The sequence below is a fragment of the Ranitomeya imitator genome, chromosome 2 (assembly GCF_032444005.1).
Source record: "Ranitomeya imitator isolate aRanImi1 chromosome 2, aRanImi1.pri, whole genome shotgun sequence".
Taxonomy (NCBI): Eukaryota; Metazoa; Chordata; class Amphibia; order Anura; family Dendrobatidae; genus Ranitomeya; species Ranitomeya imitator.
Window position 1 is genome coordinate 834,711,762 of NC_091283.1, and position 13,741 is coordinate 834,725,502.

Sequence of the window (13,741 nt, forward strand, 5' to 3'; positions counted from 1 at the left end):
ACTGAAGACCTAGGCCAACCAACAGCGGCACCTACCACCTCTTCAGCTCGTGTTGTTGCCTCTTCCTCCAGCTCACACACAGCTGGTTCAGCTTCCTCCCAGGATCTCCATGGAAGAACCTCTGGCACTGTTGTCCAGAGACCCAGTGTAATTCCACCCACAGCACCACGTTCCCTGTCATCCTCACATTCCCAGCCCAGTCTACAGCCATCGCTAGCACAGGCATGGGAGAAAAGGCGGCCATTCTCGGCAAACCACCCCCGAGCACAGGATCTGAATGCTGGCATTGCAAAACTACTGTCCCTTGAAATGCTGTCATTCAGGCTGGTGGAGACTGACACCTTCTGTAACTTGATTGCATTGGCAGTCCCACAATACAACGTGCCCAGCCGCTTTTATTTCAGCAGGCAAGCCGTCCCTGCCCTGCAAAAGCATGTGGAGGGAAACATTAAACATGCGCTACTAAACACCATCAGTAGCAAGGTCCACCTCACCACCGATGCGTGGACCAGTCACCATGGACATGGACGATACCTGTCCCTCACTGCCCATTGGGTCAATGTTGTGGAGCCGGGTACAGATCTTGCGAGTGGCGCTGTATGTGTTCTGCCAACTCCAAGGATTGCAGGAATCCAGTCTGTACATATTGCCTCTTCCTCATACTCCAGTTCCTCAGAATCATCGCTGCAGAAGCCGTCATGGTCTACCTCCACCTTGACCTGTGAACGCTTACCTGTTACGACCGATATGAGCACAGCCGTGGCCAAATGCGCAGGAGCTCTGGAATGCCATCAAGCAGGAGAGCGATGTGTGGTTTGTGCCAGCAAATCTCCAGCCAGGCATGGTAGTGTGTGACAATGGCCAAAATCTGGTGGCAGCTCTGGCCCTAGGCAACCCCACTCACATCCCATGTCTGACACATGTGCACAATTTGGTTGTGCAGAGTTTTTTGAGGGACTATCTGGATCTTGATGCACTGCTGCACAAGGTCCGCCTAGAGTGTGCTCACTTGCGACGTTCCAGCATGGCAAGATCGCGCCTTGCAGCTCTGCAGCGCCGATTCCGCCTTCCAGAACATCGCATCATATGTGACCTACCTACCCGGTGGAATTCAACATTACATATGTTGAGGAGGTTGTGTGAGCAGCAGCCAGCAGTAATGGAGTACCAGCTGCATCAGGCGCAAAGAAGTCGCACTGCGCACCGTTCAGACTTCACAACCACAGAGTGGGCCACTATGATGGACATCTGCCAGGTTTTGCATGCCCTTGATGATTCCACGTGGATGGCGAGTGCAGATGATGCACTAGTCAGCATGACTGTCCCCCTTATTTGCTTGCTTGAAAGAACACTGCAAGCGCTAAGGGATGATGTTGTGGAAGAGGTGGAGGATGAGGAGTCACAAATGCCATCAGCTTCTGGACAGTCTGCGTGACGTGGTTCCTCACAAAGGCCTGGGCAGGGAACACTTTGTGAGGAGGATGAGGAGGAGTCAATGGAGGAGGAAGACATCTCTCCAGAGGAGGGAGTTACACAATTCTCCGGTAGTCAGTGTGTAGAGCGAGGGTGGGGTGATGCTGAGCAGGCAGAGGTCACGCCTCAAGCAGGGGACAGCGTTTCTTGGCCAGTTGGCAGTCTGCAGCACATGGTTGATTTCATGCTGCAGTGCCTGAGCAACGACCGCCGCATCGCCCACATTCTCAACACGGCTGATTATTGGGTGTACACCCTCCTAGATCCTCGCTACCGGGACAACTTACAAAGCCTCATAACGCCGTTGAAGCGGGAGCATAAAATATAGGGCAGCACGGTGGCTCAGTGGATAGCATTGCAGCGCTGGGGTCCTGGGTTCTAATCCCACCTTGGACAACATATGCAAGGAGTTTGTATGTTCTCCCCGTGTTTGCGTGGGTTTCCTCCGGGTACTCCGGTTTCCTCCCACAGACCAAAGACATACTGATAGGGAATTTAGATTGTGAGCCCCATCAGGGACAGTGATGATAATGTGTGCAAACTGTAAAGCGCTGCGGAATATGTTAGCGCTATATAAAAATAAAGATTATTATTATTATTATAAAATGCGGGAGTGCCAAGACACACTGGTGCAGTCCATCTTCTCCAGTCCAATCGAGAGGAGTTCTGCTAGTGCTTTACAAAGCAGCTCTGTGCGTCGAGGCAGTGGAGGAAACTCAGCACAAACAGGGAGCAGAAGCAGTGCTTCAGCACAAGGCAAGACCAGTATGGCCCAACAGTGGCAAAGTTTTGTGTGCCCACCACAAATGTCTACACCATCACAGACAGCTCCAGTCAGCAGGAGACAGCGTTTCCATCAGATGGTGACAGACTACATGGCTTGCCCTCTCAGCAAACTCCCAGACGGCTCTTCCCCCTTCAAGTTTTGGGTCTCTAAGCTGGATACATGGCCAGAGCTTAGCCAGTATGCATTGGAGGTGCTGGCTTGCCCTGCTGGTATTGTATTATCGGAACGCGTCTTTAGTGCCGCAGGTGGGGTACTAACAGACCGTTGCATGTGACTATCCTCCGATAACGTTGACTGTTATGAATAGGTAATTCAGAACCACAATGGACCTTGAAGTTCAGAGCACACAAGTGACCTGACAAAAACCACAAAACATAGGACGAGCTCTGAGACGTGGGAACTCTGCTGACCGCAATCCCTAAACCTATCAAACCACACTAGAGGCAGCCGTGGATTGCGCCTAACGCTCCCTATGCAACTCGGCACAGCCTGAGAAACTAGCTAGCCTGAAGATAGAAAAATAAGCCTACCTTGCCTCAGAGAAATTCCCCAAAGGAAAAGGCAGCCCCCCACATATAATGACTGTGAGTTAAGATGAAAATACAAACACAGAGATGAAATAGATTTAGCAAAGTGAGGCCCGACTTACTGAATAGACCGAGGATAGGAAAGATAGCTTTGCGGTCAACACAAAAACCTACAAACAACCACGCAGAGGGGCAAAAAGACCCTCCGCACCGACTAACGGTACGGAGGTGCTCCCTCTGCGTCTCAGAGCTTCCAGCAAGCAAGCAAAACCAAAAAAGCAAGCTGGACAGAAAATATAGCAACAAAGTAACACAAGCAGAACTTAGCTTATGCTGAGCAGACAGGCCACAGGAACGATCCAGGAGGAAGCAAGACCAATACTAGAACATTGACTGGAGGCCAGGATCAAAGCACTAGGTGGAGTTAAATAGAGCAGCACCTAACGACTTAACCTCATCACCTGAGGAAGGAAACTCAGAAGCCGCAGTACCACTCGTGACCACAGGAGGGAGCTTGATCACAGAATTCACAACAGTACCCCCCCCTTGAGGAGGGATCACCGAACCCTCACCAGAGCCCCCAGGCCGACCAGGATGAGCCATATGAAAGACAAGAACAAGATCGGCAGCATGGACATCAGAGGCAAAGACCCAGGAATTATCTTCCTGACCATAACCCTTCCACTTAACCAGATACTGGAGTTTCCATCTCGAAACACGAGAATCCAAAATCTTCTCCACTATATACTCCAACTCCCCCTCCACCAAAACCGGGGCAGGAGGATCAACAGATGGAACCACAGGCGCCACGTATCTCCGCAACAATGACCTATGGAATACGTTATGGATGGAAAAAGAATCTGGAAGGGTCAAACGAAAAGACACAGGATTAAGAACCTCAGAAATCCTATACGGAGCAATGAAACGAGGCTTAAACTTAGGAGAGGAAACCTTCATAGGAATATAACGAGATGACAACCAAACCAAATCCCCAACACGAAGTCGGGGACCCACACGGCGTCTGCGATTAGCGAAACGTTGAGCCTTCTCCTGGGTCAAGGTCAAATTGTCCACTATATGAGTCCAAATCCGCTGCAACCTGTCCACCACAGTATCCACACCAGGACAGTCCGAAGACTCAACCTGCCCTGAAGAGAAACGAGGATGGAACCCAGAATTGCAGAAAAACGGTGAAACCAAGGTAGCCGAGCTGGCCCGATTATTAAGAGCGAACTCAGCCAACGGCAAAAAGGACACCCAATCATCCTGATCAGCAGAAACAAAACATCTCAGATATGTTTCCAAGGTCTGATTGGTTCGTTCAGTCTGGCCATTTGTCTGAGGATGGAAAGCCGAGGAAAAAGACAAATCAATGCCCATCCTAGCACAAAAGGCTCGCCAAAACCTTGAAACAAACTGGGAACCTCTGTCAGAAACGATGTTCTCTGGAATGCCATGTAAACGAACCACATGCTGGAAGAACAATGGCACCAAATCAGAGGAGGAAGGTAATTTAGACAAGGGTACCAAATGGATCATCTTAGAGAAGCGATCACAAACTACCCAAATGACCGACATTTTTTGAGAGACGGGGAGATCCGAAATAAAATCCATAGAGATATGTGTCCAAGGCCTCTTCGGGATCGGCAAGGGCAAAAGCAACCCACTGGCACGAGAACAGCAGGGCTTAGCCCGAGCACAAATCCCACAGGACTGCACAAAAGAACGCACATCCCGCGACAGAGACGGCCACCAAAAGGATCTAGCCACCAAATCTCTGGTACCAAAGATTCCAGGATGACCAGCCAACACCGAACAATGAACCTCAGAGATAACTTTATTCGTCCACCTATCAGGGACAAACAGTTTCTCCGCTGGGCAGCGATCAGGTTTATTAGCCTGAAATTTTTGCAGCACCCGCCGCAAATCAGGGGAAATGGCAGACACAATTACTCCCTCTTTGAGAATACCCGCCGGCTCAGGCAAACCCGGAGAGTCGGGCACAAAACTCCTAGACAGGGCATCCGCCTTCACATTTTTAGAGCCCGGAAGGTACGAAACCACAAAGTCAGAACGGGAGAAAAACAGCGACCAACGAGCCTGTCTAGGATTCAACCGTTTGGCAGACTCGAGATAAGTCAAGTTCTTGTGATCAGTCAAGACCACCACGCGATGCTTAGCTCCTTCAAGCCAATGACGCCACTCCTCGAATGCCCACTTCATGGCCAGCAACTCTCGATTGCCAACATCATAATTTCGCTCAGCAGGCGAAAACTTCCTGGAAAAGAAGGCGCATGGCTTCATCACCGAGCAATCAGCACCTCTTTGCGACAAAACAGCCCCCGCTCCAATTTCAGAAGCATCAACCTCAACCTGGAACGGAAGCGAAACATCTGGTTGACACAACACAGGGGCAGAAGAAAAACGACGCTTCAAGTCTTGAAAAGCTTCCACAGCAGCAGAAGACCAATTGACCAAATCAGCACCCTTCTTGGTCAAATCGGTCAATGGTTTAGCAATACTAGAAAAATTACAGATGAAGCGACGATAAAAATTAGCAAAGCCAAGGAACTTTTGCAGACTCTTCAGAGATGTCGGCTGAGTCCAATCATAAATGGCCTGGACCTTAACAGGGTCCATCTCGATGGTAGAAGGTTAAAAAATGAACCCCAAAAATGAAACCTTCTGAACACCAAAGAGACACTTTGATCCCTTCACAAACAAAGAATTAGCAAGCAGGACCTGGAACACCATTCTGACCTGCTTCACATGAGACTCCCAATCATCCGAGAAGACCAAAATATCATCCAAGTATACAATCAGGAATTTATCCAGGTACTCTCGGAAGTTGTCATGCATAAAGGACTGAAATACTGATGGAGCATTGGCAAGTCCGAATGGCATTACTAGATACTCAAAATGACCCTCGGGCGTATTAAATGCTGTTTTCCATTCATCGCCCTGTTTAATACGCACAAGATTATACGCACCACGAAGATCTATCTTGGTGAACCAACTAGCCCCCTTAATCCGAGCAAACAAATCAGATAGCAGCGGCAAGGGGTACTGAAATTTGACCGTGATTTTATTTAGAAGGCGGTAATCAATACATGGTCTCAGCGAACCATCCTTTTTGGCCACAAAAAAGAACCCTGCTCCCAATGGCGATGACGACGGCCGAATATGACCCTTCTCCAAGGATTCTTTTACGTAACTCCGCATAGCGGCGTACTCAGGTACAGATAAATTAAACAGTCGACCCTTAGGAAACTTACTACCAGGAATCAACTCGATAGCACAATCACAATCCCTATGCGGAGGTAGGGCACTGGACTTGGACTCATCGAATACATCCCGGTAATCAGACAAGAACTCTGGGACCTCAGAAGGGGTGGATGATGAGATAGACAGAAATGGAACATCACCATGTACCCCCTGACAACCCCAGCTGGACACAGACATTGATTTCCAATCTAATACTGGGTTATGGACTTGTAGCCATGGCAACCCCAACATGACCACATCATGCAGATTTTGCAACACCAGAAAGCGAATATCCTCCTGGTGTGCAGGAGCCATGCACATGGTCAGCTGGGTCCAATACTGAGGCTTATTCTTGGCCAAAGGCGTAGCATCAATTCCTCTCAATGGAATAAGACACTGCAAGGGCTCCAAGACAAACCCACAGCGCCTAGCAAACTCCAAGTCCATCAAATTCAGGGCAGCGCCTGAATCCACAAATGCCATGACAGAATAGGAAGACAAAGAGCAGATCAAAGTAACGGACAAAAGAAATTTCGACTGTACAGTACCAATGGTGGCAGACTTAGCGAACCGCTTAGTGCGCTTAGGACAATCGGAGATAGCATGAGTGGAATCACCACAGTAGAAACACAGCCCATTCTGATGTCTGTGTTCTTGCCTTTCAGCTCTGGTCAAAGTCCTATCGCACTGCATAGGCTCAGGTTTATGCTCAGATAATACCGCCAAATGGTGCACAGATTTACGCTCACGCAAGCGTCGACCGATCTGAATGGCCAAAGACATAGACTCATTCAGACCAGCAGGCATAGGAAATCCCACCATGACATCCTTAAGGGCTTCAGAGAGACCCTTTCTGAAGATTGCTGCCAAAGCACATTCATTCCATTGAGTGAGCACAGACCACTTTCTAAACTTCTGACAATAAATCTCTATCTCATCCTGACCCTGACACAGAGCCAGCAAATTTTTCTCTGCCTGATCCACTGAATTAGGTTCATCGTACAGTAATCCGAGCGCCAGAAAAAACGCATCAATATTACATAATGCAGGATCTCCTGGCGCAAGGGAAAATGCCCAGTCTTGAGAGTCGCCACGTAATAAAGAAATAATGATCTTAACTTGTTGAACTGGGTCACCAGAGGAGCGAGGTTTCAACGCCAGAAACAGTTTGCAATTATTTTTGAAACTCAGAAATTTAGCTCTATCTCCAGAAAACAAATCAGGAATAGGAATTCTTGGTTCTAACATAGAATTCTGAGCCACAAAATCTTGCATATTTTGTACTCTTGCAGTGAGAAGATCCACACATGAAGACAGACCTTTAATGTCCATCACCACACCTGTGTCCTGAACCACCCAAATGTCTAGGGGAAAAAAAAGGCAAAACACAGTGCAAAGAAAAAAAAATGGTCTCAGAACTTCTTTTTTCCCTCTATTGAGAAGCATAGTACTTTGGGCCTCCAGTACTGTTATAAATAGGTAATTCAGAACCACAATGGACCTTGAAGTTCAGAGCACACAAGTGACCTGACAAAAACCACAAAACATAGGACGAGCTCTGAGACGTGGGAACTCTGCTGACCGCAATCCCTAAACATATCAAACCACACTAGAGGCAGCCGTGGATTGCGCCTAACGCTCCCTATGCAACTCGGCACAGCCTGAGAAACTAGCTAGCCTGAAGATAGAAAAATAAGCCTACCTTGCCTCAGAGAAATTCCCCAAAGGAAAAGGCAGCCCCCCACATATAATGACTGTGAGTTAAGATGAAAATACAAACACAGAGATGAAATAGATTTAGCAAAGTGAGGCCCGACTTACTGAATAGACCGAGGATAGGAAAGATAGCTTTGCGGTCAACACAAAAACCTACAAACAACCACGCAGAGGGGCAAAAAGACCCTCCGCACCGACTAACGGTACGGAGGTGCTCCCTCTGCGTCTCAGAGCTTCCAGCAAGCAAGCAAAACCAAAAAAGCAAGCTGGACAGAAAATATAGCAACAAAGTAACACAAGCAGAACTTAGCTTATGCTGAGCAGACAGGCCACAGGAACGATCCAGGAGGAAGCAAGACCAATACTAGAACATTGACTGGAGGCCAGGATCAAAGCACTAGGTGGAGTTAAATAGAGCAGCACCTAACGACTTAACCTCATCACCTGAGGAAGGAAACTCAGAAGCCGCAGTACCACTCGTGACCACAGGAGGGAGCTTGATCACAGAATTCACAACAGTTGACCGGCTTACTTTTCTGAAAATAAATAAGGCCTGGATCTCGCAGGAATTTGCCACTCCTTTTCCAGATTAAATACTTGGTTGGCAACAGTATCCAGGTCTCCTATTGTGATCATGTTTCTACCACCTGAACTGTAATCCCTGGGTTCCAACACCGCCAGTTGCTGCTCAGAAGTGCCGTCTGCACAGTCAACACATGACCCAGTGTTATTGGGTTTCAGTAACGTCAGCTGATCCCCTGCTGTGCATCCAGCAATTTCTCCTGCTCCGTCCACACTCACACTACTTCAGATATTAAACTTGCTCCAATTAGGCCTTGGCCTACACCCTGATTGACCCTGGGCTCCAGCACTGCCAGTTGGTGCTCGGAAGTGCTGTCTGCACAGAGAAAAACACTAGCTCCTGTGTTAGTGGGGTTCAGCAACGTCAGCTGCTCCCCTGCTGTGTGTGTGGCAATAACTAAAGTCTGCTCCTCCTGCTTTCCCTGGGCACAAACACCGCCAGTTGGTGCCCGGAAGTGCTGTCTGCACAGTCAACAGTCGCTCCTCTGTTATTGGGGTTCAGCAACGTCAGCTGTTCCCCTGCTGTGTGCGTGGCAGTAACTAAAGTCTGCTCCTCCTGCTTTCCCTGGGCACAAAAACCGCCAGTTGGTGCCCGGAAGTGCTGTCTGCACAGTCAACAGTCGCTCCTCTGTTATTGGGGTTCAGTAACGTCAGCTGTTCCCCTGCTGTGTATCCGGCAACATGTCCAGTGAACGCCACACTGGCACAACAACAGACATTAAACTGCCTCCAATGCAGCCCTCGGCCTACACTCTGCTCCTCCTGGATTCCCTGGGCACATACACCACCAGTTAGTGCCCGGAAGTGCTGGCTGCACAGAAAAAAACACTCGCTCATGTGTCAGTGGGGTTCAGTAACGCAAGCTGCTCCCCTGCTGTGTATCCGGCAACGTGTCCAGTGACCACCACACTGGCACAACAACAGATATTAAACTGCCTCCCATGCAGGCCTCGGCCTACACTCTGCTCCTCCTGGATTCCCTGGGTTCCAACACCGTCAGTTGCCTGGAAGTGCTGTCTGCACAGTCAACACTAGCTGCCATGTTATTGTGTTTCAGTAACGTCAGCTGATCCCCAGCTGTGTATCCGGCATTGTGTCCTGCGACCCCCACACTGACACAACATCAGATATTAAACTGCCTCGAGTGCAGGCTTCAGCCTAAACTCTGCTCCTCCTGCTGTCCTTGGGCTCCAACACTGCCAGTTGCTGCCTGGAAGTGCTGTCTGCAGAGTCAACACTAGCTGCCATGTTATTGGGTTTCAGTAATGTCAGCTGATCCCCAGCTGTGTATCCGGCAATGTGTCCAGCGACCGCCACGCTGACACAACAACAGATATTAAACTGCCTCGAGTGCAGGCTTCGGCCTACACTCTGCTCCTCCTGCTGTACCTGGGCTCCAACACTGCCAGTTGCTGCTTAGAAGTGTCTTTGGCACTTGTACCTTCTGCTCCCCATCCTGGTTCCAGTACCGTCAGCTGATTCCGGGCTGAGCCTTTGGCTTAGGTGCCTCCTTCTGGGTATCCGAGTTCGACCAACGTCAGGTGGTCCTTGGTAGTGCTTTCTAGCACGGGTACCTCCTGCTTAGTAACCGGGTTCCAGTAACGTCAGCTGGTCCTCGGTTGTTCCATTGGCTCTTGTACCTTCGGCTAGACATCCGGGTTCCAGTACCGTCAGCTGGTTCCGGGCAGAGCCTTTGGCTTAGGTGCCTCCTTCTGGGTATCTGAGTTCCACCAATGTCAGGTGGTCCTTGGTAGTGCTTTCTATCACGGGTACCTCATGCTTAGTAACCGGGTTCCAGTAACGTCAGCTGGTCCTCGGTTGTTCCATTGGCTCTTGTACCTTTGGCTAGCCATCCCGGTTCCAGTACCGTCAGCTGGTTCTCAGCAGTGTCTTTTGCTCTTGTACCTTCTGCTCCCCATCCTGGTTCCAGTACCGTCAGCTGCTTCCGGGCAGAGCCTTTGGCTTAGGTGCCTCCTTCTGGGTATTTGAGTTCCACCAACGTCAGGTGGTCCTTGGTAGTGCTTTCTGGCACGGATACCTCCTGCTTAGTAACCGGGTTCCAGTAATGTAAGCTGGTCCTCAGTTGTTCCATTACTTCTTGTACCTTCGGCTAGCCATCCGGGTTCCAGTATCGTGAGCTGGTTCTCGGCAGGGTCTTTTGCTCTTGTACCTTCTGCTCCCCATCCTGGTTCCAGAACCGTCAGCTGGTTCCGGGCAGAGCCTTTGGCTTAGGTGCCTCCTTCTGGGTATTCGAGTTCCACCAACGTCACGTGGTCCTTGGTAGTGCTTTCTAGCACGGGTACCTCCTGCTTAGTAACCAGGTTCCAGTAACGTCAGCTGGTTCTTGGTTGTTCCATTGGCTCTTGTACCTTCGGCTAGCCATCCGGGTTCCAGTACTGTTAGCTGGTTCTTGGCAGAGTTTTTTGCTCTTGTACCTTCTACTCCCCATCCTGGTTCCAATTTCGTCAGCTGGTTCCGGGCAGAGCCTTTGGCTTAGGTGCCTCCTTCTGGGTATCCAAGTTCGACCAACGTCAGGTGGTCCTTGGTAGTGCTTTCTAGCACGGGTACCTCCTGCTTAGTAACTGAGTTCCAGTAACGTCAGCTGGTCCTCGGTTGTTCCATTGGCTCTTGTACCTTCGGCTAGCCATCCGGGTTCCAGTACCGTCATCTGGTTCTCGGCAGGATCTTTTGCTCTTGTACCTTTTGCTACATTTCCAAGTTCAAGACCCTAAAGATGACGACCCTGAAGACCGAAAAGCAGAAGAACAAGAAGCTGCAGAAGAACATTAAGCATAAGAATAAAAATCAGAGCAAAAGATATTATCTAAATTATAAGCAGAAGAAGCCTAAGCAATGTATGGGGTGAGTCCGTTCCTCCTCGTGGTGCCCCTGGAAAATACCTGCTGCTGAAGGCCAAACTGAACACGGACAAATCCTGTTGTAAATCTTTTGTGACAGGCAGAACGGAAGGTGTAATCTTCAAACTTTTATAGATAACAACTACAGGAATGCCTGTCACAAATAAGAATATGATGAAGAAGAAGAATATGAAGAAGATGAAGAAGTTGATAATGAAGAAGAAGTATAGTTGAATAAAAAGAATATGAAGAATGTAAAAAAAAAATATGAAGAAGGTGAAGAAGAAGAAGATGAATAAGGTGAAGGAGAAGTTGATGGAAAAGATGATGCTGCTGAGGATGATGAAGAAGAAAGTGTGGGAGAAGTTAAAAAGAAGGTGAACAGCATGGGAGTAGTGAAACACAAATATCTGACAAAATATAAAAAATCTTAACATAGTCAATAACTTTGTAACTCAGAACGTCTTTAAAAAAAAATTAATTCCTGCTATTCCATTTGATTGGGCTAAACCTCTGTGCCTTAAATGTCTCTTCCACCTCCCCCAATACATCCTACATTATTCTTAGTTGTTTTCCTTCATGAAGAATTAACCTACAAGGAAAGAAAGGGTTTATTTTCATTCCGATATTTTGGTCCCATTGACTTGCATTGGTATCGGGTATCGGTATCGGCGATATCCGATATTTTTTTGGATATCGGCCGATCCAATCCAATCCGATACCGATACTCCTGGATATCGGAAGGTATCGCTCAACACTAATGAGGACACTTGTACAGGAACATCCACATCTACCACATTTACATCTTCCTCTTTAACTCATGGTTATAGGAACCAAACTGTGGATCGAGAAGACAATGCAATATACAAATAATATACAATATACAAATAAGCTACAAGTCACCATTTAAAGGAGATGAACGCTTTCTGTGGCAAATTCTTTTTCTTTAATTAAATGCATAGACTTTTATCTAAAATTAATTTTGCAATAGAGTTTCATAAAACATTTTGCACCATCTAGCTTCTAGAACCTCTACATATACTGTGCACACAGACATGAGAGATTCCTGCTATTTGGTCACTATGTAGCCCTTGATTAGAAGCAAGGACGAATAATACTGAGCAAAGTATCTGTGAATCCAGCTCTGGGATGAGATAAAACTCTTACAAGAAAGCAGTGATACAGCATGTGAGTCTTATTTTCTACAGGAAAGATAAATATCTTGGTCTTTTTTCTTTCACTCAGTTCTACACTCTCAGTAGACTTCAATAGGCAGCTGTAATCTGATTCCTGAGTGAGATCGGGGTCTGTCTTGGTTTTAGCTCTTTCACAGTGAATGATGAGTTTAGGAGGCAGGAAGGAAAGAAGTGGCTCATAAGTGGAGAAAGAAGGAAATTTCTTGCACCAGTTCCTTACAGGTCACTTAATAGCTAACAACTCAAAATATGTATCTAAGGGTAAAGACAAAGTCATAGATGAGTTCAAAGGTTTCAATTCCTCATCATATTCAATATCTCTGCTTGAGAACAGGAGCAACTTCTGCATCCAGATGCTGAAAACTACCCCAGACCTTGTTCAAGACTTGTTACAATGTATCCTAGACCTAAACAGAACAGCCACAGCAATGTCTTCCCTGCCCTGACCGTTTGCTACAATGTATCCAAGCACATACAATGTATCCACATTTTCAGTCTTAAAATTGTTCTGGTCTAAACAAAAGAAAACAATAAAAGAAAAGTTTGTTCGGGTTTTCAGCCTCTGGTTGTAAATATCAAACTTTCCGTTTGCTGTCAGCAAGCAGAGATATTGACTATATTGAGGAGTTGAGAGAGAAAAGTTAAATTGTATAACTTTTTATTATGCGGTGAATAACCTTTAGTAACGGGTCTGGAGATACAGATATGTTAGGGAATTGCTATTTATGCAATCCTGGCCCCCGTCTCCTTCCCCTGCACACACACATCTGTCCTCCATCCTCTCCAGGTCACAATCCAGTAGGTGAAGCCCCCACTTACTGCTCCGTCTGCTGGATTTCGGCTCCTCTGCGCCCGTCCCAATGTCTCTCGTTCTTTCCTCTGTCCCCTTCTCTGCTCCCCTTCGATTCCCCTCGTTATTTGTCTTTTTTCCAGTATTCCTGAATTAAAAGCCGCACCCAAAGACACGAAAAAAAAAAAAAAGTGAGCACTTGGGCAGCTGCTTGGCCTTGACACAGGGTCTGCATGTGCTCATATATTGTGGAAGTATAGACGGCATCTACATGTCACACCTACATTATGGAAAATCGGAATATCCGCTCTATGGGGGCGACGAATGCTAACGCCGCAATATCGGAGCAGAAGTCCAGAGAGATGGCCGAACCCAAAACATTGAACCACTATTTTGATCAAGTAGGAAAAGCTTATACTGTATGTGTCCTACAGGGCAGGGGAGCTTGGGTTCACTAAAAGATTAAGTCCGATTTCATTCCACTTGCGATGAAATCGGACAAATGCAATCCAATTAAAAGTCAGATTGCATTCGGACCAATGTTATTC

The 13,741-nt window shown here is 47.6% G+C and overlaps 1 protein-coding gene across 1 annotated transcript in view; it reads right to left on the reverse strand.

Annotated features, from left to right (window-relative positions):
* The window catches only part of MFAP5 (microfibril associated protein 5), a 39,599-nt gene extending 26,169 nt beyond the window's left edge, over positions 1-13,430 (reverse strand). Inside the window, exon 1 of the mRNA XM_069754200.1 lies at positions 13,223-13,430. The gene's annotated coding sequence lies outside the window, so the exon portion shown is untranslated. The remainder of the gene's footprint in view (positions 1-13,222) is intronic.
* Positions 13,431-13,741: the final 311 nt, after the last annotated feature.